We start from the raw sequence: 26,655 nt of genomic DNA on the forward strand, positions 1-26,655 counted from the left end.
ATACATTTTTGAAGTATTTTAAATAAAGGAAAGGGATATGGCAATGAAAGAATAGAACATTTAGGGTAATTAACACAATTTGAACCCAATAACTCTCAGAACTGTGGTAGACAAGATTTTTTTCTTCACACTTTCTACTCTGCAATAGATGTATCTGGTTTTCAAAGATAGCTGAAGTATTGCTGGCCAGACATAAGATACAGCCTCTTTTCTCCGCGAGGAGGAGGATGTCCTGGACACAAATTGCATACATATTCTGATTGCAGGTTGAGCCAGCACGTCTGACTCTTCCACAGAGGCTGGGATGTCAACAATTTAGCTCTTACTTCTGACATTTAAGACACCTGAATTGCTCTAGGTTAGTATCAGGCCCACTTTCAAGTAGAAGTGATTTCCCTTGCAGAAAACATTCCTTACTTGACTAGATAAATACTGAGAAGGGGTGGAGAATTACTTTACTGTAGCCAGGGGATATGGCGTAGGGATCTGCAGCTAGAAGCTGATGTTGTGGAGTCTTTCGCAAAGAAAAAAAGGTTACTGTTTGCTGAAAACCATCAATAAAACAGACAAAGTATGAGACGCTTTCTACGAAATAGCAAGACACCATGACAAAACCTCTGCCTACACAGCAGTTTTCAGATTCAGATGACGCAGTTCTCAGAGCCCATTTGTGCAAGTTATCAGAACAGTCTGGTGACGAGTTTCGTCCTCTGCTATCAGACTTTCGTAGTTGTCATTGGGTTCACCTTATAGTTGAGTTCACATACAAGGTAGCTAACAACCCTTTGGGAATTTACTGTTTGTATGTAAAGATGAATTGTATACCCTGAACTCCCTTAACCTCTGGATGCTATAAATGCTTGTACGTCTTTTGGCACATGTGTTGCTTTTGCAAACAAGGCCCATTCAGTACTCACCTTGAGTAAAGGCGACAGCCTCTGGGCTATCTGCATCCACAGGCCCTTTTTGTCTTCCTAGGACAGAGGTCACCTTTGGGGCACCATTAGCATCCACTCAGTTCTTTCCTCCTTCACATTTGTGTGCCCTGAATGAGATCAACCTCTCACTGTACTGACAAACAAGACATCGTTTCCTCTGGGGTCAGTTTCAGTCCTCACAACCGGTCTATTAATCTCGTTTTACAGCTACTTTCCACCAAAACTTCTGAGCAAGGTTTCTGGAAAATCAGTAACAATAGCAAAGTGGCTAGCAGACTTTTTCGAGTGTATGGTGTTTCACATCTCTTGGAAAAACTCATCCTTTGAAAAGAGCTTTTATCTGTCTTCCATTTTTTTCTTTTCCTGTAACTTTTTAATTGACCTAATTTTTAAAGTTGCTTGTTTGTTTGTTTTGGCAATCATTCATGCTTCTTTGCTAACAGTTTGGAGTTTTCATGCTTGAGTGTATTGTGAGTGTGGTTGTTGGGTGATAAAGGCTTATATTAGAAAGAGAATAGGTGGAGGAGAGGAGGAAGACAGGACTTTTAATCTGTGGATGAATGAAGAAACTGGTGCCCTGTGAGCTTGTGCTTTGCTAAAGACCCCGGCTGCCTGAACCACACTGCTGGCAGCAGGAACTCTCAGCTCACTCTTCTACCTGGGACCTCTCTGGGAGGCTTCAGGTAAGGAAGGGATACATGGGATGCATAACACTTGTATAAAAGGACCACTACCTCTTGGCACCAACAAGAGGGGTTGGAACTAGACGGTCTTTAAGGTCCCTTCCATCTCAAACTGTTCTATGATTCTATAATCACGGTGGAGGGGAAATAATATCTTAGCCTCCAGGATATGCTTGCTTCAGGTTTTTCAGTTACTTTTGTCCTTCGCCTGGAGCACTAGAAACCTCTGTTCTCCCAAATGGAAGCTGAAGCCACTGATAATTTAATTATTTGGGTGGCTTGGTAAACCCATGCAACCGCATGAAAACTCACCATGATTTTATGCCTGCTGGTCGAACTATGGTTTGTGCGAGCTGACAAGTCTGGCCGGCTCTATTGGCAGAGCAGCAGTGTGTGCTCCAAGAGAGAGCAGTGCTGCATGCTGCAACGCTCAGACCTGGTCCTGCTTTGGGCTTTTTTGAGTGTCTCCTGTCAATATAAGCAGCAGTCAGTTCGAAAGCTTGTCAGATTCAGGTGTGATTTGCTGCAAATTAGTGTGGGCAAGTGAGGTGGGCAAGCTCCTTGAAAGTGTAAGGTTTAAGGTCTGGAAAGCAGAAGGTCTATGCTATTGTGGGATGAGGCTAATTTTTATGTTTTATGATTCTTGGAGGAGATTGGTAGTAATTCTTCATCTTGCATAATTTCCAGTTTTGTGAATTTTTACTGCTGCCTCAATCTTAAGTGAAGCCTCAATCTTAAGCATTTTGTGGGAAAGGGCTTCCATTTATTTCAATGGGTTTTAGGCACATATATTTTTAAGTCACTTTTTCTTCTTTTTCTTCTTCCCCCCCTCCCCCATTTAACTGTGCTTTATTACTGGCTTGTATCAATCTTTTATTCTGAGGTTAATTTCAATTGCAGATGTCAAATAGCTTGAAGAACTGAGTTGAATATTTCATTCTTATAAATCATACAATAAATATGCAGTAGGTAACTGAGCTGTTGCTGCATCACTAGCACTCCACAACAGCACAAAGGCGTACTTGTGTTCGTAATGTCACGTTTTGACTGACAGGGATTTGAGTGCTTATAAAGAGATTTGCTTCCTGTGCTGTAGCCCAGTGGAAACGAGCCCTCTAGAGGGCACTTGCGAAATTAACCGCTGCTGCTTGGCAATGCAGGAAGCCTCCTGAAGGAACGAATGAAAATATTGCCCAAGATTGGGGGATGAAAAAGGAAACAAACAAAAAAAAGGCAGAGGCACATTTTATTAAAATTTACAATTAAAAAAAAAATTAAGATGATTGTTATGAGAAGTGATAAACATGACCAAAGTGCTCATTCAATTACTTCTGCAAAACTCTTTAAAGCACTTTCATTTAGATTTTTTAAAATTGAGATTGCTTTATGCAATATCATATGTATCACTTTATTTATCTTCTGAATCTTCATGCTCCCCTCTGTCCCTGTTGTCATTTCTTCCTCAAGGAGAAGGCATAAATATTTTATTGAAAACATTTTTTAATTTTTTTTTTTCTGTAAAAGAAATGCAAACATGAGCAACCAAGAACCGAAGTCAGGCTTCGTGCCCTAACAAGTGTTACAGACATCACTTGTTCTGAGACATCATGTGCCTTTTGCTACTATCACTAGTCATTTTTAGCTCATCTGTTTAAGAGCAAAGCAGAAACGATCATGCTTGCCGACTCCTGTAAGGAGGAGGTGTGTATTGAAGCTGCTGTGTGTTCTGCTTGTGCACAGAAATATGTGAAAGGCCTAGAGAGTTTCTGATGTGGATCTGAGGTGCCAGTTGTCTTTAGCTCTCCTGAAAAAATGATTTGTAATTAATGTTTTCTTTTTGTTACTATGGTGATAGATGGCCCATGTTAGCCTCTGTAGTGAGCTCCTCTCTGTGTGACCTGGTGGTGTATCACTGTGTGCTTTGCTGAAGGATCAGCAGTCTAATCCTGTGTACCAAGAAGCGTTCCCTCGCGTAAGTATAAACCTGGCAACTTTTGAGTAAACTTTCAGGCGACCCTATACCATCACCAATGTGTAGCTCTTGTCACCAGCCCCTTGCTCAGCTCCCTGATGGAAGGTGCGGCCCTAAGCAGGAGTTACACTACCAAAGTCTACTTTGTTATGGGTTTGTGCTGTAACCCATTTCATGCTATCCTATGTCCATCTCCATAGGATATAGGACATAGGATATATGTCCATCTCCTATGTCCTAGGATGGACATCTCCAGTGCTTCTCTCCCCAGGTTCTCTATCCCATAGCTGATCTGTGCCTCTCACTCACTGGGTTGCTCGCAGGAAACAGTGGAGTATGATCCACTAGGTAAGCCAGGAGAAACCACTCTTTCCTGACTTGATGGCATCTCTTGCTTCAAACTAGTTGGGTGTCTGGCCGAGGCTGGACTTCTTGGAGCTATTTTTCCTCAAGTTAACCACTCACCTCTCTAAGAGCTCCTCTCAATGTAAGAGTTTCAAATGCTTCTATTTTCAAATGTGTTTGTTTTCAGGCTTTTTCCAAGATACAAGAAGGAAAGGCAGGGCCCTAAAAAGGAGGCATTCATGTAGTGGTCTGGCAGACAGTGGCAATTTCATTCCCATTTATGTAGCTATGCAGAAGGTCTGTGCTGATAAACTGTGCCAGTGCTTGTCCGTGCTGCTGCTCCATGTAGAGGAAACCTATCCTTGGGTTTACATTGCAGCTTCCATATGTAACGTACTAATATTTTTATTCTCCAGATATATCCTTGTGCTCTATCATTAGAGGGCCTCCTCTTTATCATGTGATAGGGAAGTGATTAAATTTGGCTGATTTGGAGGCTAACATAGCAATTTTCTTTCTTTTATATTTCTAAAATATAAGTTATAAATAAAGATAAGTGTGTTTTGGGGCAGGAAGAGGTAAGAAAAAAGAAATGAGGAAGAAAAGACAGTGCTTTGAGACCACTCTGAGACTGAGTGATGACTTGGTGTCATTACAAAGCCTCGTGTTCCCCAGGATTATAAAGCAATTTTTTTTTAAAAAAAGGGAGAGTAATATGATTTTAATTCAAAGTGAAATTGGTCCTACCTGTGTCAGACAATGGAGGATTCCACTGTTAGGCATAGTGTATGAAATGCTTCAGAACAGAGAAATTTGAAGCTTTGACAACAATTGTAACTTTCCTCATCACACACTAAGCTTTTATCTTGTGGCATTTCTGTTTGGATTTAAGTAATGACTGAACTAAAGGAGTTTATTATGTTCATGGTTTGTTTGACAAAAGTATGAAACCACTGAAATGTATAGAACTACCTCATTCTGGGTACTCCTCACAGAATAAATGATTGGGTTGCTTATTCACACCAGTCTTTCATTAGATGAAATTGTCTGTGGAAAACTACTTGTTTTGTAAAGAAAAATATTCCATTGAACTTTGACTTTATTCCCCAGTAAGACTCACGAGAGCAGTTCCATTGAGTGGTACTGGTGGAGTTGCCTTCCCACTTGTCTTCGTAGGGAGGATACTTTAAAAGAAAAAAAGGTAAGATTTCTTCTGTCTTAGTCTGTGGTTGTTTCCAAAGATTCAATGGAAATAAAGGGTTTTTCATGTGTATGTTAACCGTCTTTCATGGGAACCATTTTGCCAGATATGGCCCTAAATTCAGCTGCTTCCAGTTGCTTGAGGTTCTTGGTTTTTTAGTGCTTCCTTTGCTGTGTGTGGAGACCTTATTGTTTTGTCTCTATTTGGCTGTACGTGGTTGTTATATTAAGAAATGTGCAAATTTCATAGTAAACTCTCATCTTCATGAGAAGTAAGTGGACTGGATTCTTACAGAATTGAATCCCTTTTGTAAAGCTCTCTTAAATATAGCTCTATTATTTTTCTTAGGAGTGTCATTTGCAGAAATAAATTCTGTGTTTGAAACTCTTTCAGGGAGGTCAAATCCTAATGCCTCATCTTGGACGAGTAAAATGAACCTTAATGAAGTTTACAGTGCACTGCCTGCTTATCTTAAGACTTGCAAAATCTGACTTTTAAGCAACCTATTTTTGCAAGCTTCTGTAGTAATTGCCCTACTCTACTATGCAACCAGAAATAATCAACATTAATATGTTAATTAATGTAATGACATGTTTGCACTAAGGAATAGGGTATATGGGCCAATGATGCCCAATCTCTGTTCTTTCAATGTTTTAGTTGTATTTAGTGTGCAGGAATTGAAAGCAATTTATGCAATCATGTATATCTAAGTGATCAGACCTGACAGACCATCGGTTTTGGGGGAGTGCTGTTACATGTCTCAAATGTACTCTCAGGCAGGTGGTTGACTGCAGCAACTGAAAGAATCCATAGACCACCCCAAAACATATCACCCGCAGGGCTTCTCTGACTTTGAGATTTTTTGTTGAGTTTTTCAGTAGGTTTTTTTTGTTTGTTTTTTTTTTTATCATAGGCTATACCCTTGCAGTGAACTAGGAATGCAATGCAACCTTGTAATTGGCAATCAGAAAACTCTGTGCCCTGCCTTCTAACATCATGTCAAAAATGTGAACATCAAACGCTCTCAAGGTTACCATAAAGTGAACCTTATGTAGTGATTTTGACATACTAGTAAAGTTTTGGCTCCAAGTAAAAAAATCAGCTTAGTTCCACATTATTTTCTTTTAGAAGTTCTGGCAAATATTCTCATTGAGAAAGAGTGTTCATTTGCAAGCTTGAAGATGAAAAATTGTAATGCATTTCTGAGCAGAGGCGACAGTCTTTGAAGGGTTCACAGCACTTGAATAACTAGGCTATTGGAAGAAACAGACTTGGAAATATCAGGCTCAAGACAGAACAGTTTGGAAGAGCAGCAGTGTAGGTAGCTGAAAGAACTCCAAGAAACAGACTCAATTTGGGCTAATTTTTAGCTGAGTAAGGCATGACTAATAGCATTTTTAGAATCTGAAAATATCTGCTTCACTTAAAAGAAATCAAAGGCTTGCAAGATTTTTACTAATTCTAAACTAAAGTCACTCTTGCATTTAGGCTTTTACAGTGGAAACTGCATGCAATTTGCTTTGGGGAACCTCACTAGGATTGAAACAGCAGTGAATTAAACTACTTAGGTCATTAAGCATTCAGCTGCTCTGCCATCTCATTGTAAAACTGGATGCCTGCTTTTCAGGTCAGCTGGGTTGAGAATGTGGGGAAGCAGAATACAAAATTAATTGGCAAATTAGCATAGAGTGAATTGCACTTGTCGAAGCTGTTAGTAATTTAGTTAGGAAGTCTGGAAGTGTTTACTGGGGGATGCAGCAGTGTGAAGAGTGGGGATAGATAGTAAGTATAGGGGCAGGAGGTAGTTCTTGAGCTGGAGAATAGATAAAATTCGTGCCATGGTGTTAAATGGCATTATTAAAACTGTGAAACAGACCTCTTTTTCTGGCAGCTTTTTGTTTTGAGGGTAGTCGTAATGTAGAGGATGACTTCACTGTTTTTAAGTGTGTCTTAGCAGGCTATTGATTAAAGGTGTGATTGTATCATTTATCTAGGCATTACAGAGCTGCATTGTTAAGAAATGCCAGTCAGAAAGTGATAGCAGAGCTGAAGAATGAGCAAAGATTGTAATTTCTTCTTAGTTCCAGTGATTATTTTTAGCCTTTGTGTAAGAATATAGACATTTTCCTTCTAAGTCTGCAAGTCTACCTAAGAACCCAATATAGTAACTCTGACTATAGACCATGGAGACTGTTATTCTGCACTTGTGCTTTGACAGAAGAGATAAGTGGAGAGCATTTACAGGTCATTTAAAGAACATTTCAGCAGCAGACACACACCTTTGTAAGGTGATAGACATCTTGATTCTGGTGCTAATGTGATTGTGTGGTTTTAGGACAGTCTGAATATAACTATACATTTGGTTGGATGTGATTGATATGAGTAGGTTTGTACTAGAGAGTGAGGTTGCATTTTCATTGTAGAATCTTTATGTTCTTTTCATATAATGTTTGTTTCAGGTGACTGCAAGTATTTTTCTTGGAAACAGTTTTATGTTTGTTTACACTTTCATCTTCTGGAAATTTCTGCTACATCAGTTGCTTAAGATGGTGTGTTCTTCACTTATTTTTGGGTGATAAAGTCAACATTTTGGCTGCCTTTTTGGTATCCCCAAATTTTGGATGTGGAGGTTTCAAGGACAGCTGAGTGCAACTGCTTCAAAGATTCGATGTGGAAATTAAAATACCAACATGTTTGCTCTAACAGATTTTGATGAACTATCTGCTATTTACTTAGTTTGGTGTTACCAAGTTAATTTCATTTCTCAACTGGCTATTGTTTTTCATTGATTTTAATCTATAGGTGCAGTTCTGAGGTGTAGGTAGGGTAAGGCATTTTAAGATTTCAGAGGGCTTTTTATTTTGAGAACTGTGTTTGGTGTGTAGTGATAGGGATGATACTAACCTAAGTAGAGTAGAAGACTACATTGCTTAGGTGATACCTCAGTCTTTGCTGGTGTTAAGGTGCATTATTGTGCTTTGCAGTGTGGGTTTGTGTGGAATTTTGAGAATAGTGTTGGGTCTTCCTGACTTCCAGTAGCTTAACTGGGAACCCTCACTTGGTGTTTATGGTTTCACCATTGAAAGAAGCAAACAGAATTTCTTCTAAGACTACATTAAACTGACTTTGGATTCTGGCAGCTTTTTAGGTTCAGGGACCCATCTCAAGAAGCTCTTCTCTGGAGTTCCCCACAGAAATCAGGTGAGAGCAGAGAAAAAAGGCCAATTGCTTTACTTCTCATAGACAAAATATTTTTTTAAATAAATGGGACAGAAGGGATATTTGTATACTCTAGAAAAATATCATATGTTTGAATTTTTATTCCTAATTGGAATTGGGTTGTCTTCAACGTCTTCCAGTGTATTCCAACTGGCCGTAAACGTAGAAAGCCTAAGAAGAGCTAGATTACATGTCATGTGTTCATAAGAGTGTTTTCTGCTGTTATCCATCAAAATACCCTTCAAAACCTAAAGTGTGTATATATACAGAGGCAATGATTTGATATACAGCTGATTATAATAATTTGCCAGTTATGTCACACTAGTCTTTTGTCATGTGGCAAGGTAACATAGATGTCCAGTTCACTGCTAATGCTTGTATCTATAGCCTGATGTTTATTCTGCATGCTGCATGACATGAGGTGCATACATTGCAAGAGATACCTAATGGTATTTTAAAGAGGCAAAAAGTTAATTGTCAATTGAAGTGTGAACTTAGTTTTCCTAGAAATATGACTGCATGGAGTACAGTTCAGAAAACAGGAGGTTTTTTATGTTTTTGTAGGACAATTGGGTGCAGTTGTGACTAACATTAACAATTGTAACAAGGAACAATTGTAACAATTCTTGTTTTCCTCATTATAGGCAAAGAAACGTACAGTTTTGCTTTGAGAAATAAGGAGTAAATTTTGAATGTTAACCGTGGCATTTAATGGTGCAAAGAAAAAAGTAGTGTACCAAAAAATGTGTGACTACTATGAAGAAATTGGAAAAATTGCTTGTATGAGATTCTTCTCTTGGGGTTTGGAGAAATTTGGAGTACAGTAAGCGTGTTTAATATAAAATATTCCTTCAGTCTTGAGTGAAGGAAGTAGAAGAAAGTCAAAGTGAAACACGAATGAAATTGTTACAGAAATAAGAAATTTTCTTTACTGGTTTGTCCTGAGCAAGTGAAGTGTATCTTCATGGTTTTTTTTTGTTGAACTTCGAACAATTTGTACCTTCCTTACATTTTCCGCTTTATGTAGTCAATATTTAGGACAAGACTTTGATATTATTTTTATAAAATGTGGTATATTTCAAGTATCTTTCATTAAAAATGTAAAAAAAGAAGTTATTTTTAAAGCGTAGCAATGCATATAAACTGTAGATGCTGCATACTGTATTCAGGTTGCTGATTTTGTCCAAGTCTGAATACATTTATACATACATATACAGAAAGTTACTGGGTTGCCTGGATTTTCCAATATAGCACTGTACATTTTAAAGCATATTTTAAGGTTCGGCACGTCTCTCACATTCTGTCCCAAAGCCATAGAGACTTCTTTGTCCAAGGTTGTGTATACATTTACGGAGGGTGTGAAGTTTTTTACAATTTCCTTGGCAACCTAACAATATTTACACCACCACAATTTTCCTATGCAATAAACATTTGCTATTCATCTGGCTAGGGCATCCCTGCTCTTCTCTTCTTTTGAGATATGTGTCTGGGTTATCCCAGATAACATTTTTTGAATTGTCATTTGCTGGACATAAGTGTGGACAAAGGATCTGTTTGTTCTCTGTAAACCCTTTTTGTTTCATGGAAGTGCAAGCAAGAATTCTTTGTGGTCCCATAACAATTTTGTCAGGAGTGCTTATAGAAAACGATGAGGATTTCCCTGGCAAAATACTAATTCTGCGGCTTTTCTTGCTACTACTTCATTTTGCTACAAGAAGTCTTCACAAGTCCTTTAAAGCCTTTTTCCTCATTTACTGAGGGCTGCATTAGTTCTTATTTATGCAGCTTTTCTGCCTTTCAGTGTAAACCTTTTGAAATTCAGAAGGTGGCGTTGGCGTTTGTATCCTGTGATTATGTACTTGGGTACATTTAAATAGATGATGGTGGGTGTTCTTGTTCAGCTCACACAAGGAGTGATGTGTGGATTCAGAAGAGCCTTTGAGGAATGGGTACACCAAGGCTGTAAAGGTTTCTCTTTTGCGTCACGAGGGATCTGGGCTGGATAACTAGCAGGAGTCATCTTCCTCCTCTGCAGGATGATACTTTTATTTCTAGTTCCCTAGTGGAAACTAGAAATATTAGGCAAACCTGCAAAGGTGAATAAATAAAAATAATATTCCCTCTTTTATTACCAGAAAAATTGGTTTAGAAGTTGGAAAATTACTAGTCAGTGGAGAATTTACTTTCGAGTTTTCTCCTCTGGCCTGGGAATATTGTTTATTGTATTTTAAATTGTTAATGCAAGCCTGCATTGCAATGTAGCTAACAGCTGCAGAAGTTCATGCTTCTGCAGTGGGAGTTAGTTTGTCCCTGTGCCAGTTTGTATTATTGACAACATAGAATCAACAGGACTGCTGAAGGAAACAGCAGTAAATTATTCTTTCTGGTGGTAAAATATTTCATTCTCTGAGAGAAATGAAAGGTGAGGTCTGCCTCAGCTGGCAAAGGAATGATAATGGGGATTGGAGGATGCCACAAACATAAATACCAAATAACATTCTTAATTGGAAGGGTGGATTGTAACTCTTGTCACCACAAAATGGACAAAGCTGAGTGGCCGCAGGAGGGCACCAGAACCTCAGTCATGGACATTTGCTGCTGTTTCCATTCTCCTGGGCTGTGAAAGCTCCTGTGGATGCCACACATTTAAACAACTCTGACAACGACGTTAGTTAGTCAGAGGGGTAAACATGTCCCACAGTCATAACAGTGGATAAACTCAAATTCAGCTTGTTTTAGTTCTTACTTCCATGGGTCATTCTTTATTTGTCTATACTGTGTCCATTAGACTGTAAGATCCTTAGGGTAGAGACTTGTCTAAACGATACATTATGATGCACACCTATGACATTAGACATAATTAACTTCTGTAATTATGGTGCTTATAAAGCATCCACACTTGACATTGCTACTGGGCAGTTACTATTATGCAAATGAGAATGTGTCAGTCTTCAATCTAACACTGGAAGAGGCTAAGCCCTCATTCACTAATATGTTCTATTGCTTTTAAACATTTGTAGAAAAAATCCAAAATTTTACCCATTAAACTCTTCCTTAAATGCTTAGTGGGTGAGAATGACAAAACAGCCTGGGGACCAGTTTCACAGTGGTGAGCATCTGGCAGAACCAGTTTCTAGCCCATGCTCCACTATTAAAAAGACTTCTATATGGTGTAGAAGGAAATACATTAGCAAAGGCTGCTGTGAGACCTTGGCAAGTTTTCAGTCTATTTCACCATCTTCCAAGGTGCTCATCAGCAGATGACGTGGTCATGGCCTCCCACACATGCTGACCTCCCTCAACATACTGTCACGTTGTTCAGTGTGTTGAATTACTACGAAATATTACTTCACTGAAACGGTTGTCAAGCACTGGAACAGGCTGCCTCGGGGAAGTGGTTGAGGTCCCTGGAGGTATTTAAAAGGTGTGTAGACGTGGTACTTAGGGACATGGTTTTAGTGGTGGACTTGGTAGTGCTAGGTTTACAGTTGAAGTCAATGATCTTAAAGGTCTTTTCCAATCTAAACAATTTTAGAGTTCTGTGGTAGGGGTGAAGGAGAACGATTCTGTGGTGGTGGTGGTGTTTCTGTGGCAGGTGTGCCAGCTGGAGCTGGCCTGGCTGTGTCAAGGCCGCAGTTAAGAGCTTGAAACCAGCACCTAAATCAGTGATCAATCTACTCCTCTGGATGGGGTAATTTGTCGATCACTGCTGCCTGGTTAATTTCCATTCTTTTATCTCCATTGACCAGTGCATTACCTCACCAGCCCCATGAGAGGAGGAAGCAGTTAAGGTCACTGTTTTCCCAGCTGAGCACTTCAACTGCTTAACTCCTTTAACTTTGTTCCCTCATGAGTTTTACCTTATTGGCCGTCCACTGACTTACCTTCAAGAGGGGGAATGGGATAGGATCTCATCTGATTTATTCACTGCTTGGTGTTGAGGCATAGCCTGAGAGAAGGGATGTCATGAGTTCACACCTCTCTCAGACTAGAGAAGACCCTAGACATGTATTAGTGCCCTTCTACCTCTATTTTGCACCACAGGTTCAGGCAGAGGTGTATAGTTTGGCACCAATGAGACCATGTGCTGCTCTTCCTATATAGTCTCAGATGCTAAACTGCATCTGTTGCTGTGTGATGCTGTACTGACCACTTCAGGCTGAAGAGGTCACACATTCAAAAGCACTTGATTCAGAAGGGCCAGTGAACCTGTTGTTGCAAATTTGTACCAAATGGTCTTTGTCACATGGCTGTTCTTTATTATTTCGGCTTTTCTGGGAAGCAGGTTGGTGTTATTCCTGCTTTAAAATGAGAGCTAATTGACTTTCTCCTAAGGGCTACGCACAGAACAGAGTTGTGTGCTGTGTTCAGGCTGTGCTACCCTGTTTTGCTGTTTCCTCTGTATCAAGGCCAGAGTCCAAGTTCTGCAGCTCTCCCAAGCACATTTGCAGCTCTATTGAATTCAACAGGATCAAACACTTAAGGGAGTGGAATTTGGTCCTAAATATGCAAAAGATTTAAATGGATGATTTGAGACACCAGGACAAAAGAGGGATTTCTGAAAAGTAACAAAAGGTTGTGAAATTGCTAAGGGATTAAGTTGTTTGAATCATTGTTCCAGCCTATTAAAAAAGGTATAAATTCATTTCAATTCTTAGTGGATTTCAAGCTGCCAATTTCTGAGCTTTCACTGCCTTTGATGTGATTCCAGCTTTCTATGATGTAAGTGGATTATTTTTTTCCTTAATGCTGAAGAGGCATTTGCCTCCCAGCCCCCTCCAGGAAAATCACTGCAGCAATCAGACTCTAAGCAAACACTGATTTTTTTGCTGATTGTGGATATTAACACACTCTCTGCGGTATTTTTTTTCATATGCTTCTTTCAAAGCTTGAGTGTAAAATGAAGATACTAGTGGTAATCTGCTATTTTAAATAACAATGATTCTAAACCACACAATGGACTATGCATTCCAGTTCCAAACTGCATACATGAAGAACAGTTAATCCATCCTTTAAATACAGCCAAGTATGGGGTGGAATATGGCAGCTTTTTAGCATGCAGAGCAGCAAAACACAATTTAGGCTGCAGCATGAGGAATAGTTTATCCAGTGAAAGCAAAAGAGAAATTTAGACAGGAAGAATGCAATTATATACCTGGACCTAACTCAAGATACCTGAGATGACATCTCTTCTCCAGCTGAAACAGCCCCAGATCCCTTATATGAGGGCAAACGGCCAAGATGTTTGACGTTGTGCAGTGGCAGGGACCTCCAGTTGTATCAGGGTGCTTTCTACTGCCATGGATAAGCTGGATCACTCCAGGTTTATAGGAAGACATCTGCCTATTGGATTATTGGTGTTACAGCCTGTACGTTTCTAGCATAGTAATACCCTGACAAGAACAATATACTGGACGAGAATTGCTGAAATCAGACAAAGTGGCTGAAGGTACTGATCTATATTTGGCACTGAAAATAATACAGCTTTTAACAGAGTTGCATGGATGAACATTGTATATTATCACTTTTGGACAGGTTGTACCTCCATATGGGGCATCCAACATGTTTTAAATTACACTGGCAACCAATGTCCCAAAGAGTCTGATGGAGCATCCAGAAGCAAGGAGATGAAGAAAGCTTCCTATGGGCACCAAGGAAGAATGAGTATTCTGTGTTGGAAGTATGGGGAAATGGACTTCCCATTTTGGTGACTGGTACACACTGCAACATATTGTACCACAGCCAGGAACTTGACTGTTGTCCAATATAAAGATTGGCTTAATTTTGCAGTGGAGTGTACCCCTGCAGCTTAGGCTTCTAGAGTAGACAATCTTCCTTGCCTTGCATAGCACTGAACATGTACTATCATTGTAGGGGTATGGAGAATTTAGGCAAACACTCCTCTGGCTTCTCCTCTGGTGTGGGCTTGCTTGCAGGTGTGCTGAGGATCACCTGGTGCTGTTCTGGCAGTTTATTTTTGGAGTCATCTGTGCTATAAGCAATATCTTTAAGCTTTCCGTAGTAATTGCAAATGTTGCTTTAATGAGGAAAACAGTAGTTTAGATGTTTAGCTGTTATAAATTCTTTATTAGAAGGTTTTAATGAGCAATCATAACCAGCCTCATTACTTGAGACTCACTGGTAATTATTCTTTGATTGCTTTACTCTTCCTTAGGAGAATTCAGTACATAGGATGTGAAACTCCTACTCCTGTGACAAATGTATGCCTTGTTTCGAGGATAGCTTGAAAATGGTTGTAAGGAAAATTTTCTTTCTGCTGAAGTATTTAATGAAAGAACTCAAATGTCAAACAGATAAAATTAATTTGCATTATCCCAGACCTAAGGTTTACAAATGACTGATATCTGAAATTTTGTGCTAAAGTTGGGTCTAGCAGTTAAACTTCAGGAACTTTTCTTTGAGGAAAAAAACTTGTTTAATCTAACATCTGATATGCACTAGATGGCACTATTTTATAGCGTGTGTTCCTGTCTTTTGTCCTGCAACTGAATTTATTACTTGTGGGGAAATTTAGTGCTCAGATAGATGTTACTTTCAAAGTGTTGGTAAACAAATTCAGCATCTTGCGCAGGATCTGATTATTGTAATTTAATATACGAATTGGCTCAAGGAAATTCCTGAAGCAACACTTGATTAGGGATTTTGGCCTGGAATCAGGAAAAAAAGTCCACAGCTGAAGCTTTAAATCACACCAACTAAATCAAAATCCACTGAAGTTTTTTGGAGGTTTATGTGGACATCGAACACTCACAACCCTCCTTAGCCCCAGGTCTGAGCAGTCTTGGAAGCTGTGGAGGAGAGACAAAGTAATCCCATAGACGTGCATGTGTACACTGTACACCCCAGGACAAAAATCACAGTCATCACTGCACCCTGAATTTGGCATAAAATATACAACACATACCCTGCCTGACTTCATAACTTTTCTGCTTTTATCTGTAAAGTGACAGTTTATCTTCATTTTCCTTCTTATTGAATTAGGCTCTAAACTGTATTATGCTCAGCTATCCCTTTTTTTTTTTTTTTTTTGCTGGGCCTCATGACTGCTATTACTATGAATAATGCTATGTCTTCATAATGCATTATGGTCCCAAAACAGCAATGAACTACATAGTCCTAGGATAATACCGGTGTGATTTTTATAGTTTAAGTAGATATTTATTTCAATAGTAAGATTCCCCCTGCAGAAGAACAGATATCAGTTGTCTAAATTCAGGTGTTGCACCCAATATATCTGAACAAAGAATAGCTTTGAGTTTCTTGTTACTCCACCGCACATCCTTACTGCTAGTGTCACTTAGGTGGCTGTGACAGGATGAGTGAGAACCAGTTATTTGGGTTTTTTTCTGTGACACAGAAAAGGTTTTGGCGGCTCTGAATTACCAGGTCACACTCATTTACAATCCTTCTAGGGTTTGAAACTGGCAATCCATCAATGATGGACAAATGCAGTAACCTACTGCGCCACCAAAGTGCTCTGGAAAGGCAGTTTGTAAATGTTTTTGTTGAGGCCAAGATCTGTCTTCCCTCTCACAAAAAAATTTCAACTTGTCTTTGTTCACTAGGTGGCACAAATGTGTTAGAGATTGATTTGGAAAAAATTTCTTAACAGTTTTACTATTAATGTTGTAAATGTGTCCAGGGTAATTTTGAATGCCTTTCAAGAATGGCTTGGGCTTCAAAGTTCATTTTTTGAAGCAAGACCCATACTGATATGTTCACTGCGGACAATCCGGTGCACTGAACCTTAAGTCATCTGAGCGATGATTCTTCCAGTGCTTTGATGTGACCAGCTGCATTCATGTCCTTCATGTTCTTCACCACCCTTCTTGTCTTCTTGGTCTCCTCCCAGGTCATAACATCAGGGGAAGACAAACTTTCACTAGAACAACACTAACGTAATGATGATATTGCACTTTTTTTCTTGATTGGAGAGGCAAAATGCTTGGGGAAAAACTTTAATGTTTTTTGGCTTTTATATTCTTATCCTCTTATGAAATGATATATTGCACGTAGATAATTAGTTATTGGGACTTTATCACCCACAACTGCCACATTCAGAAGTAGACTTGATTGGATAGAAAAAGGAAATATTTACCAGGAATATGGATTTGTTGACCCTTATTTTCTCATGTACTTTCACCAAAAAAACCCTTCAAAATGGAAAGGATCAGGTGAAAAGAAGAAGAAATTTGATTTCCAGTTTTGGTAAGGAAGCTGGATGTATCAGGGAGCCAATTTTGCCTCCGAAACAAAAAAGCCCAGACAAAATGAAAAAAAAGGCTGAAAAAAATCCCTTGTATTCCAATCATAGAGAAAAAATGTGAAGAAAACCCCTAACTGTGTAGTATGAACAGTAAAAACTGGGCAGCCTTAAAAGAAATACCAGGAGACAGAACAGATGGTAGCCGTGTCATTTCTCAATTAAGGTCTGGCTAGAGGGATGAAGTGGAGGCAAAGCTAGTGGCACAACAATAGGGGATGACCTGCTGCCTGCCTGCCTGTGGAGCTGCTTCTCTGAGCTGGAATGATTGGGATAGAGACGGGAACTTTAATGTCTTAATTCATTATTTGAGGTTCCTTTTCTGGCTTGGCAATACAGGTTGGTTTCATACACGTGCTTTTAGAAAGGGCTGGCATAAACCTCAAAATATCTGTGTTATCTATCCCTTTCTTTAAGGATGCAATTTACTACTTAACATTTCCATGATTTCACCAAGATTCTATTTTCCAAATATAAATTTTTGTTTGACTTATATTTGCATACATATATGTGTAAATATATTCTTACTTGATAGAGTCTTTCTGTTAAGGGATAATGAGCTCTTGCAACCATTAAAATGCAAGTGGAATATCAAAGGTAGGGAGGTCTCAGGCTTTGAAAGTGAGTAACTTAAACATTTTTCTCTCCAAACATCTGTAAATTGTTAGTCCAATTTATTTTGAATTAAAAATCTTTTATTTAGCGGACTAACAGCCTATTTTAATTTTCAGCCATTTGAATTAGATTTTGCACCATAACCTTTGTTGAAGAAGGGTGCCCCTGCTCATCAGGTATAGTTAGGTCCTCTACCCCAAAGATTATTGAGTTTCACTTCCTCTATGGACAATACCCTTTTACCTGTCCTTAAGCTCACCTGATCAAGTCCTCTTGAGACTCTGATGTGGTTTTCGGTCCTACTCAAAGCAACATTAGCTTGCTTCCTAGGCCAATCAAATGAAGCTGCATCATGGTTTAAAGCGATGTTGCCTAACACTATAACAAACATGGGTTGTTTGTGACCCAGCATGGAAGCAGCTAGCAGAAAAATTTTGGGATGTAAAGCATGCCTTTCTCTGTTGTTTTCCCTCCACTGTTGACATTGTGCTTTTGTTTCAGTGAAATTACTTACTCCCTTTTTCTGGAAATCACACACTCACTTCAAATAAGCATTTTCACCTCTAATTTCAAAAAGTTTTACAAAGGAAATGAGGTGTGTTGGATTATCTCTCTACAACTCACTTTGGTAGCCAATACTGACTGGAGTTCAAATAAACTTATGATACAGAGTTTGATGCTCTGACAACTGAAATTGTTGGATTTCAGTGTTTGTTGTGTGGTTGGTTTTCTCTTGTTTTGCCTGTAGATTTTTTTTTAAAAAAAGTGTAATCTGAAACTGCTGAATTGTCCTTGTTTTCAGGCCCACATCGTAGGATTCCATATTGTCTTATCCCAAACTATGACCTTCTTCATTGACACATGAAAACCTTCCAGATCTTGCTTGAAAGCAGTAGCAAGCTCAGCAGAGCTTTGCATGAATGGGTTGTTTTGGCAGGTCCCAGATTTTACTTATCTCTAAAAGCCTAACTACCCTGCCATTGAAACTGTTATGGGTTGTGGCAATAACACCAGTGTTTCACTTTTTGTGATTCCTCTCCTTAGTATCACAAGAGTGATATGGCCAAGATAAGTTTTCTGTTGACCGTGTTCAGCAGAAACTATACATACCTTGCAATACATAAGTTTATCCCTGAGTGTTCTTGAATTTAGACTGTATTGTAACAAGCATGCATTAATGGTTCTAGATTCAGGCCTTTGTTCTGTAGACTCCCCTAGAGGCTTGAATTTGTAAGCAATATGGACATCACAGCTATGTGGCTTTCATCAGGAATAATAGGATGAGAATTTTGCTGTGTCTGGGGAAATATTTGTTTAGTGAGTAAGAGAGCAAAAGATATCTCCCTCCAACACTACCTGCCTCCTTTGAACATTTGGCAAAATATACACTGATAGATTCCTGAGCAATCCTACAGGCAATGGGATTGCAATGTTTTCCTACACCACCTCCTTTCTCCCTTGTGATGACAAGCCCTAAGCCACAGAACTAATGAACTACTTATATCTAATACAAATATAACAAGTGTAGGATAAACACAATGGAAATCCATGCAAAAAAAAAATGGTGAGAGAGACATGCAAACAAATAGAAAAAGTGTCTACTTGTTTAAATTCTCAATACTCTACTGTTTGTACAGTGTTTGGGGGTCTTCAACATTGAGGGATTCTGACAAAGTGTTTAGTGACTAGGCATAAAAGAAATGCATCGAAGCACATGTCCAGCCTAAAAAGATCAGGTCTGGATAACTTTAGTCATCTTTTATACAGAATTTGGACTGAATATTTTACAAGATCAGCTCTTGCCGTATTTTTCCCATTATTTTTTTCCTTCTTTACCTCCTTTTTCATTCAGCATATTTTGGTAACTTTTCTTTCTTTTTCAGCTTGCTTCTATTTTTTTTTTTTTTTTAATATATTCAATCTTTCTGGAAGCTCAGACTTTGATTTATGTACAGTTATGGGTAAAATGTGATAGGGATATGAATCAGGTAATTCAGTTCTCTAAGGTACCAAACATTTTATGACACTATACCGAGAAACATTACCTTTGCAGTAAGTGGTGGATGAAAACCATGTCACCAAATCAGCGTGAATCCTAGAAGTTTCGCAAGGAGCATGAGTGACTTTACCACATCTTATGTGGCTGGCTCTCCTCTCCTATCAGCCTTCCATTAGCCATTCCAGCAGTAACAGTCTCGGCCTCTGGTGTGCTGACAAGATCAAGTAACTTAAGAGCTTAGGGAAACCCACAGAAGTTGCTGCAGTTTGTTCTTCCAAGTAAACTAATTGCTTGTAAAGTTGGAAATCTGTGTCCTGAGTGTGATGGATTTCGTTTGGAAATTGATTCCAGTGGATAATTTGTTTTAAAGAGTTCCTAGAGATCAGGCGTGTCCAGGGAAACCTATTTAAAGCAAGACACATCTTAAAGTACGGGGCCAGCACAGAGACGTGAGAAAGAATCCTTACGTGAGGAAAAGGTTCATGTATATTTAGTGAGTGCACAGTCATGCTGAATGATTTTCAAAGCCGCCTTCTTCCTCTCTCTCTTTTTTTAATTCATACATTATTCTTTGAGCTGTCTTTACATGCTTGCTTTCCCATGGCACTTAGCCAAGAAAGAAGACATAGGGCTACCCTGTAACAGGAATCCGAGAGAAAAAGGTCAGCCATTCTCAGCCCACAAAAGAGGACTTATCAATTAGTTGTCAGACCGAGAGCCCAGAGCCTCCAGTGCTAAAGAAGTCTGAAATAGATCATCATAAACACCTCACAGCTCTTCTGTAGCAAGTATGCTGTGGACATGGGAGGGACCTAAGCTAGCTGTTCCTTCAGGTCTGAGAGAAAATGTCATCTTTCAAAAAAGTTTTGATAAACTGTCTTGCAGTTCCAGCAAAAACAGTGCATGAAGACAACTGTCTGCAGGCTCAGGAATTTCAGATCAGCAAAAAGAGGGGGTGCAGTAAGACTGTGGAGAAAGCAAAGAACACAGCTAAAGTGATTCCGAAGAGCAATTCTTATTCTCCTCTGAGCTGCTAATTGTTTAAATAACTGCTCTTCTAGTAGAAGATGTTCTCAATGTATGTGTTCCCAACGTCGCCACCAAGAAGTGTCTGTGAACCTACGTATGAAATGATGGTTGCAGCCAGCAATTCTCAAAAGGTATTGGTGCACCAAAGCTAGTGTGTAGTGTGTAGGACTTTAATACAAGCTGGGTAGCTCAAATTAAAGATACAAACAATTATGTGAATAGTTAACTCTGGGGGAGTTCTCATATGTATCTGAAATGCTTCATCTGTCCTTGCCATGTGTACGTAAGGCTGAACCCTAATGCTGGATCCAACTAGACATAATCTGGTAAAATTCAAGGCAACATGTAGTCTCCCTTACTGGCAGCTGTCTGCTTGAAGAGAACAGAGAAAACTGGAAATGTGAACTGTAGGATCATTATGGACATTTGTGATTTTAATATGGATGCTGTGTGTACAGTTATTTTTAAAGAGTATAACTAGAGAGCTGAGGGAGATGTTAAACTTACTTCAGATGGAGAACCAAAATCCATATCGGTAGGCACTGTAATATAGACTTAACTGTTAAGGCCAGTTGACCCTACATTTATTTATATATATTTTGTGATATATATTTATTTAAATTTACTTATAAATATTTCCTTACATTTAGAGTGGAGGCTTGTTGACTGGAGTTAGGCCTTGTGTTACTTCATCCAGGATGCCATTTCTTGGGTTCATTAGGGATCATTTTAGTCTTGTAACACCTAATATTAATTTGGGTTTAGGCAGCAAATGCAAACCTGAGGGTAGCTTAGATTCCAGTCTCATTTTGTTAAAGTACCTGCTAATGGAATTAGGAGGAGCTTTTGGGTTAATCTGAAGATGGACTCAAGATGCTGCCAGTCTTGAATCTGGACACACATTTAAAAGCTTCAGTGTGGGATGGGTGGAGGTCTACTCGGACCATTATAAATACTTCAAGATGATGAATAAACAAATGATAGATATTTTGATTTAATTTCATTTCTGTTATCAGCTGCCAATTCTTTACAGTCCCCACCCTAACTCTTAAGGCTAAAGCCAGAATGCAGAACCTCCTCCTCCTGACACTCTCATCTATGACAACTATTAGAGTGAACCAGTTTGCACATCTCCCTCTTTGGCTAAAGATGAAAGTGTTCATGAGTCATTGCTTATCCAGGTAGCATCTTTAAGGTACTCCTGAAGTGAATAACAGATCTGATTACCTCTTATAGCTAATAGGCATTGTCCTGCATGGGAACATGGGTGATAGAGAGGGAAATCCACCCGAGGACTGTGTAGTGCTGAGTTGTAGTTGAGGTGTGTTCCTTGATCATCTGCAGGGATTCTTGATATGATAAATTAAGGCCATCTTCTCACAGAAAACCCTACATGATGTTTCTTTCTTGCATCATTGCTGCATAAGCCACTAGTAAAATTGTAGGCAAAAAAAAAAGCCAAAGAAAAGAAACTAAAAATAGAACGGAAGGAGTGGGGAATACAAGTTTTACTGAGTGTTTTGTGTTTCTGGACTGTATCTTCAAGCATGTCTCCAAGTTGATTTGCAGGCAGAGAGAAGCCTGTACTCTGGTGCAGCCAGATGTGAGACAGCTGCAAACTGAGTGCTGTGGCAGCGTTAGGACAGCATCGAATCTGGGGCAGTCTAAAACTGGCTCTCAGCAGGGATTGTGTTCTCTGCTGGGTCAGCAATGATGGTATGATTTCATGATTGGAGGTGGAAGGCTTGGGGAGGACAGGCAGATTTACCATATGACAGGCCACAAAACACAATGCGGTTATGGCCTTGTGCTGGTGAGAAGTGCTGGCAGTGCTGAATTTACTGCCCAGTCATTGATTAAGGCAGAGAGGCATACCATGCTTTCTTACATCCACGGGGTTCAGAGCATATATGAAAACCACCCATGTGTGAAAGTTAGTGTTACATTCAAAATTTTGTTCTGCAGAAAGAAAACATACCTTGTTTGAAATATCAAATATTATTTGTGTAACTGAATTACTATCAGTATAACTAATGATTAAGTATTAGTGCTGATCTAACTATAGGGGAAAAGGAAAAGAGAGTACAATTCTAGAAAATATCTCAATAACACAGTTAAAATTGCAATATATACTCTCTCTTGTACCTACCCATTCTCTGTTATTAAGCAGACCCTTCCTCTGCTCTTTGGGTCCTGAAGTCACCGGTTTCAGTCTCAAAGACTGTCTCATCATTGTCTTAAGCCCCACACGTAGAGTGTTATGATAGTGGTATTGAAGGCTTTTTCCTCTTACTTTAGGGTATACTTGGGACTTTTCTAGATTTGACTTTTTTTTTTCGTTAGTCTAGACCTCCATATTACACTCAGATTTGCTCTGGTAGCTGTTTTTTGTTCACTGTATTCCCCCTAATACCAGTTTTGTTTCTTTCCTGAATCTGTGTTTCTTTGGTGAGATGTTTACCTCCCCAGGGCCTCCAGTGCTGTCTTGTGGCCCATCCATGCCTGTACTCCTCTACACTGTGACCTGGCTCTTTGCTTTTAGGACTTATACTCTGGTGCTTTGTCTTTATTCACTTAAACCTTGTTGTTATTCTTGACATTTGATTCTGCTTCATTCATTGCTACAAAAGATCTACTTGTTACAACTGCTTCTATAAAAATGATGGTGCAACAGCACAATTAGAAAAGATAAGCAAAATAAAACAGATAAAGCAATCACCACCTAGTCATTAAACAAAAAATAAATTACTTTTACAAGGGAACAAGGCCTGAAAGAAAGCTCTAGGCAGGCTGAAACAAGCCTGAGTAAGGATTGCAGAGCTACTATGAAGCCTGCAGACTATTGTAAGCTATAGCAATACTGTATGTACTGAGTTTCAGTGGAGAGGATTATGAGGTGACTAGCGTTACAGTTAACTGCACCTTGCATGGTCTTTGCCCATCTTTGATGAGGCAAGAGCTTCAGCTACCTGACAACTGACCCTTCTGCTTTCTACTGAAGGTCCTCTGTTACCTCATGTGTTGTGAGGCACGAGGTGGTGCTGCTCACTGCTGTGGCTCAGAGGAATATGAGAATTTGGGTTTTCTTGCTCCAAAATATTCCCTTCCTTTGAACTGTAATGAATCAATAGATAATGTGCTGTTAGCAGAAAAAGGCCTTTGACAAACTTCTCGTTCTGTAAGCTAAGAGCATTTTTCAGGCTGAGGCCCACACATAATTGGCATAAAAGCACTAGAGAATTGTCTCTGGGTTGTGTACAAATCTACAAATGTACAGCAATCAGGCTTTCTATCTTAAGCTGCATTTTACATCATGTAGGAATACATCAAGACTGGAGTTTTACTTCCCCACTTTCCGGATGTTATGAGAGAACACCTAATTAGTTAGCACAATCTCTAGGAAATACCCAACTTGCACAAGGAAGGATAACTTGTGACAGTTTCTGCATGCTTCAGTTGGGAGGGCAGGTCTTTTCTCCTCTTTCTCTTTTCTTTCTTGGATGTGCGGCTATTTTTCATGTCTGGGACAGTCCATTTCTCTGCTTAGTCAGGCACTCAACCGTTTTGCCTAATTATGTCTGATGTTTTACTCAAAGCATTATGCTCTTCTTCAGAGGAAATGAAAACCAGATTGTCTCCTTGGCAGCGAGGAATAACAAATGTGCTGCATCAAATAGCTGCTAGATGAAGGGCCACAATCTGCCTTGGTGCCAACAAAAGCTAAAGACACTTTGACAGACGGGAGGCCGCTCTTAGAGTTGCTCCCCGATTTCTTGACATATAAAGATGGTCCAAAGTTAAGGTTACTTTTCTAAAATGGAATTGTGGATAGCTGAGGAGGCTGATAAAAAAAATTGCCAGTGGATTTCCAAAATTGATTAAAGTGAAATTTCATTAAAAATCATACTACTAATAAAATGCTACAATTTCACAAGTTTGAAAGACAAGACAATGTTTACTTATCTGGACACACATTTATGTTTTTTTGGAGGCAAATTTTATTTATTTATTGAGTTTGCTGCAATTAAAAATAATGAATCTTTCCTCCTAAAAATAAATAAATATATGAAAATTGAAATACGTTAAAAAAGCAAAATAAAATTAAATATTTTGCTTTTCAAAGCAGAAATATTTTAGTGGAACTGAATTCTTTACATTTTTTTATTGGAAGCTTTGCCTCACAGAAACATTATGCATTTTGTCGTATTTTTTTCATGTTTAGTACAATTCCCCCTACTCTACTGAAGTGAGATTCTAGAATTTGGCTAGTGTGTGATTGTAATGGTGCTTATAGCAGCTATACGTGTTACTTACGCATTTCACAAAGTATTTAAGATTTCTGTTATCCGGATTACCAAGAGATTTTTATTAAGAGTGTGAATTAAAGTAGGTGAACGTTCATGCTTTTATAGAGAAGGCATAAGTTCAAAATTTAATTTACTTCCTTTAGCATTTGCAGATACTGACTCTTAGACCAGAGTCACAAAGATGGAAGAACGAGCAGAAAAATTGTCACAAAGAGCACTTATCTTGACTTTGTGTAATACCATCCTATTACGTTCCATCCTATCTGACCGTCAGTGTCTGAGAGCCTATGGGGGCTTCAGGTGTTTCTTCATGGGGGAAAAAAAGCAATGAGAAACCGGAAGTCCTTCACTAGTGCCCAGTGCAGATAAATCTGCTCTAAAGATCCTTTGTCCAACCCTTGTCATGATATGCATTAAGCAACCTATATTTTCTGGTATTGCTGCTTTTCTTCCACTGTTATTTAATTTCAGTGAGAAATGTAAAACGTCAAACTCATAATCATTGTGTGTTCTGCTGCTTATACTGTGAAACTGATATTTTCATGTGACTTGACATACAGTTCTATTTGCAGTGTGCTCTGTTTGATATCTTCATAGTGCATATTGGGAACCGTATTTCATATTTCAAAGAATCTGCAGTGATAGGAACGTGCAAGCCCAAACACAGGAGCCTTTCGAATTAACCTCATCCCCAAGGAGAGATGATGGTAGAGTTCTATACTTCATTCCATTCCAAGTGACCTCTCGCTAACTTGATGAAAAAGAGCAGAAAATAATTATTTTTCCTATTGTGATAGTAATCTCCCCAATTATTTTGTTATAACAAGTTTGAGTCTGAATGTCATCACTGTTATCATACTGATTTCAAGAATATGTAATTCTTGGATATTTAATATGTGATTTTTTTTGTTTGTTTGTTTTGATTTTTTGTTTTACTACTTTGTGTTAAGTGTTTTATTTCACGACTTTTACCTACTGTGCCAGCTCACTACTCAAGGCAGAATTATTCAGATCTATCTAATTTTCCCATTGGATTTTTTCTAACCACAAATTCCTGCCTTTTTTTTTTTTAATTGACCACTGAGCCATTTCATTACCCTGTCTGTGTAGACAGAGTTAATTTTGCTTTTTTGCTGGAGGTCAAACATGGCAGTATCTTCCATCTTATCTCTTACTTACACAGATTAATCCTAGCCTTCCATCATTACATTACAGCACTGAGCAGAGAAGAGGCCCAAAACCATTTTCTATCCTTCCCATACCAGTCAGAATGCCACATCAAATGTACCGTGTTCACCTTAGTCTTAATGATCAAAGAACTGAGTCTCCAGCAAGGTCATGAATTTCAGCTTTGCAATTGCTCTACTATGCAGTATTATTAGCAATATGAGGAGAACTGTGTTTTTGTTTGTATGCTGAAAAAACACTGGGTTTTGTCTGGAAATGGAAAGCAGAAATTAAGACAGAAACATTATCTTTCAGATTCTCAAAACCTTATGTCAGCTTCCTTTCGGTTGTAGCATGCTGCTGCAGTTGGTTGGATTATCTCTGAGCCAGGCTCCTCTGACATGGGATATGTCATCAGATGTGCACTGTTTAGAGTGCACTGTCACTTGCCTCTGAGAGATGGACACCAAGGTGCATCATCACAAGGCAAAGCCTGGATTAAACTCTGTCCTGGAGGAGGGTGGACAGCTATGACTATATGGCACTTAAGGGTCTGGGACAGTTCAGAATCACAGAATGTTTTGGATCGGAAGGAACCTGCCACCAGCAGGGACATCTTACAGTAGATCAAGTTGCTCAAAACATCACCCAATCCTGCCTTTATTAGAATATTTCAGTTTTTGTTCCTAATGCATTTATTGGGAAGTTGTCTTCTATGGCTTTCTTTCCATTTTCTGCCTGGCTCTACTTCTGATGTTACCACTTCGGAGACCTAGCAGGTTAGTTACCCTTGCAGCATAAAGTGCTTATATTCCCAGCTCTTCACACTTGCTAGGTTTTCAAAGTGACTTACCCAGTTATGCAAAGAGGTCTGAGACTGTTGCAGTGCTGTTGGC

At 39.0% G+C, this 26,655-nt stretch overlaps 1 long non-coding RNA gene across 1 annotated transcript in view; it reads left to right on the forward strand.

The window, feature by feature from the left end:
• Window positions 1–6,902: 6,902 nt before the first annotated feature.
• Window positions 6,903–26,655, forward strand: part of LOC128851769 (uncharacterized) — a 32,471-nt gene continuing 12,718 nt past the window's right edge. Inside the window, exons 1-2 of the long non-coding RNA XR_008449206.1 lie at window positions 6,903–6,921; window positions 8,280–8,340. This is a non-coding gene — a long non-coding RNA (uncharacterized LOC128851769). The remainder of the gene's footprint in view (window positions 6,922–8,279; window positions 8,341–26,655) is intronic.

The sequence above is a fragment of the Cuculus canorus genome, chromosome 3 (genome assembly GCF_017976375.1).
Source record: "Cuculus canorus isolate bCucCan1 chromosome 3, bCucCan1.pri, whole genome shotgun sequence".
Lineage (NCBI taxonomy): Eukaryota > Metazoa > Chordata > Aves > Cuculiformes > Cuculidae > Cuculus > Cuculus canorus.